Here is a 3811-nt window from a genome sequence, read left to right on the forward strand (position 1 = left end):
GCTAGCAAGAAGAGTTATGATAAGTGAGGAATTAATTCTTTCTCCTATGAAATGTTTCTTCTTCCTATTCCCTACCCTCATTCCTTGCTAGCTCTCTCCACCTTCGAAGGTGTTTGAGGTCTTGGGACTGAGGCTTGGGATAGTTAAAGCTTTCTTCAAAGTTTATGTTATGCTTGTGATGCAGGAAGCTTTCCATCTTCATTGCATCACCTAGGTCACAAGGAACACAAAGATTGTATTGGAACAATTCTCTCTTAATGGGAGAAATCATAATACAAATGCCTATTGGAACGGGGATCGGCTCCACATAAATCCGGTCCTCAACTGTTGTCATGCTCTCTAAATTCTCTCTCTTGCAAAATTATTTTTCATGCCAAGTTAACTAATTGCTACATTCATGTTGCTATCTTCAATTATGTTCACCCGCTATGCTCACAAAGTAATTTCTCAAAAGTACTCTCATTAATTTCCGCTACTCTCAAGTTAATAGGCCAATTGCATTACATTGGTATTAGAGCATTTAGTTTCTCTTTTCTTGCTTAAGAAGAGAGGTCCTTGAATAGCCTATAAAAGGTTGATGTTGTTAATTTTATTAGGGTAAGTGGAACTAGGATCGATTATAGGTTTTGTTGACTCCACTATGTGGGATATGGTGCACACCTCGGGAGCTTTGGACTTAATAATGGAGTCTTTTTAGACTTGCCTACGGCTTTACCATTATTGAGCCATAAAAAGTCCAAAAGGAGCTAGCCTTCGGCAACTCTGCTACGTTAGAACTACTCCACTACTCTTCGAGTCATGGGTGTAGATACTTAAGAGCCAATTTTCAAAGGCTAAGAGGAGTGGCAACTAAGGTTTTGAATTGCCAAAGCATACATTAAGTTAAGTACATACATAGATTTTGTTAACATGGCTGACAATAATCAAGAGAGTAGAATGAACATTGACAGCTTTGATTTTTCACATGAAGGTGGTAATGATGACGCCCCCATGTTCATGAATTATCTCGTTACTAGGTTGCAGCAAGCTATGGGCAACCCTGCTTTGCAAGCCAAAGTTACTCAACAACTTCATGCCTATAGAATTTCCCTTTCTTTCCAAGAGGAGAGAGAACTTAGGAGGCCTCTTGAAGAGACCCCCAAAACAAGACTCTCTCCCATACGAGAGGAGGAATCCAAAGAGCAAGAAATCAATGAAACCTTAAGTTCCTCTGAAGATGTGGCTCCATGAAGACGGCGGTCTAGACGATCGCCCACTCCTCCCAAGAGGAAAAGATCAACGCATATTCCTTCTCCTCGTTCTGAAAGGGAAAAGGGCTAGAAAGAGGTCACCCTCTTCTCCTTATTCTTCACCTTCCTCCTCTTCCGATGAAAGCTATGGCTATTCTCCTAGAGAATACAGGAGGGGAGGACATCGCAAATCAGACCTGCATGGCGAAGGTCCCAAGAGCTAAAGAAGTTCAAGGAGGGAGGAAAGAGTATCTCTCTTCTCACCTATGATGGCACCTTTGGTGCTACCGACAAAGTGTTGGCCTTCATCTAGCAATTTGATGCGGCCTTTGGAGACGAGAGCTTCACGGATTCCTCCAAGCTACACCATGTAGCTATGCACTTTCAAAAATCAGCTCGTCAATGGTGGGCTAGCTTTTGTGGCAATGGCGAAGCCGCAAAGACAGGAAAACTCTACGAGTTTCCATCATGAAGCAATTTCTTGCAAGCGATGCAAAGGACAAAGTGCTTACCGAATGGTGCAACTTAAATCTTCTCTCTCATGAGTCTATCCACAAGTATGTAGACAAGTTTTGGGATTTACATCTCAATGCTACTGTCTTTCAAAAGATAGACTTTGTCGAGAAAGAGAGCAATTTTGTCCGGGATTACCTGAAGAGATGTCCGAATACATCAACTCTCAACGGCCTGGTTCTATTAGCGAAGTAATCCATCACACCATGGTTGCTTCATGCATCAATTTCCATCATGGGGCTAGACAGAATGTCAAGCCCATGGAAAACAAAGATAAAAATGATGCAAAGGGGAAAACCAATGTTCAAAATTCTTCCCAAGGCACTTCCAACAACAACAACAACAATTGGTCCAAGAAGAAGGGAGTTTACAAAGGTAAAAACAAACTCTCTCCTGAAGAGCTTGAAGCTTTTCGCAAGGACCATAAGTGTTTCAAGTGTGGGGAACAAGGACATGGCTATTGTTCTTGTCTCAAGAAGAATTCTCGCAATGAGACTCCTAGGGCTTCCACTCTCCAAAAGAGGATGCTCATTGCAAAGGATCATCACTTTCCTTTGCTTGGGGAAAGGTAAGAGAGAACGATGCCTTCATCTTGTTTGACCCTGGCTCTACTCACAACTTCATATCAACGGAGTTGGCCACCAAGTTGGGCATTCAAGCTTTCGAGATGGGAGACATGGTAATGGCTGACACAGCTTTCAAGGGACATCAAGCCTCCGTTACTCCCTTGATTGGGAAGTTGAGGCTTCATGTCCAAACCTGTGTCAACAAAGAAGACTTTTTCATCTCTCCTCTCCAACATGAGGATGCTATCCTAGGGGTCCCATGGTTTAATTGCATGGCTGCCAATATGAAGTTCCCTGAAAGGAGAATCTACTTCACCTACAAGGGAAAGAACATGTATATAGATGCTAGTGGGCATGATCGCACTATTCCACTTGTAAATCCACCTGCTTTTGATAAGTCAATGAAGAGCTCAACTTCTGCGTACATGATTTTTGTCAAAGAGTCTCTAAAAGATCCTAATGTTTCATCAAATGTAAATGGTAGGAATCAAGAAGAGTTAGACTTGTCTAATTTTCTAAAAGGATTCCAAGATGTATTCATTGATGCCTAACAAGCCTCCTTATCAAGTCTCTCAAGGTCAACAAATGGAGATCATGATGCAAGTACATGAATTGGTAGACAAAGGGATGGTGAGGCCTAGTTCCTCTCCCTTTTGTTCTCCAGTCCTTTTAGTGCAAAACAAAGATGATACATACCGTATGTGTGTGGACTATCGAGCACTAAACCATATCACTATCAAAAACATATTTCCCGTGCCTCGGGTAGAAGATCTCTTTGATAAGCTACAAGGCTCTATCTACTTCAGTAGGATTGACCTTAAAAGTGGCTATCATCAAATAAGGATAGTGGATGAAGATATCCTAAAGACCGCGTTTTGTACAACGTTTGGTCTTTATGAATATCTAGTCATGCCTTTTGGCTTGACTAATGCACCAGCTATGTTCAATCGTCTAATGGAGAAATTTTTTAAACCTTACTGCAAATTCACTGGAGTGTTCTTTAATGATATCATCATCTACTCCAAGTCTTTGGAGGAACATTGCAAAATCTCCAAGTGATTTTTCAAGCATTGAGGGAGAACAAGATTTTTCTCAACCAAAAGAAAAGCGAATTTCTCCTTCAAGAGATTCAATACCTAGGTCATATTATCTCTCAAGATGGTATCCGTATGGATCCATCAAAGTTAGAGGTAATAAAAGTATGACCTAATCCAAGGAATCTACATGAGCTAAGAAGCTTTATTGGTACGTGCGCATACTATAGACGCTTCATAGCAAAATTCTCTCAAATAGCAGGACCACTACATGGACTGCTAAGGAGAAAAATGCTTTTGATAAGCTCAAGGAGAAGCTTACCTCCCAACTAATCCTCATGCTTCCGGATCTCTCAAAGACATTTAAGGTCCAATATGATGCTTGTGGTGATTGCCTTGGAGCAGTTTTGCTTCAAGAAGGGCATACCATGGCATATGAGAGCCGAAGGCTCAATACGGATGAACAAGT

Source organism: Adiantum capillus-veneris, chromosome 13 (assembly GCF_014529385.1).
Source record: "Adiantum capillus-veneris isolate H3 chromosome 13, ASM1452938v2, whole genome shotgun sequence".
NCBI lineage: Eukaryota > Viridiplantae > Streptophyta > Polypodiopsida > Polypodiales > Pteridaceae > Adiantum > Adiantum capillus-veneris.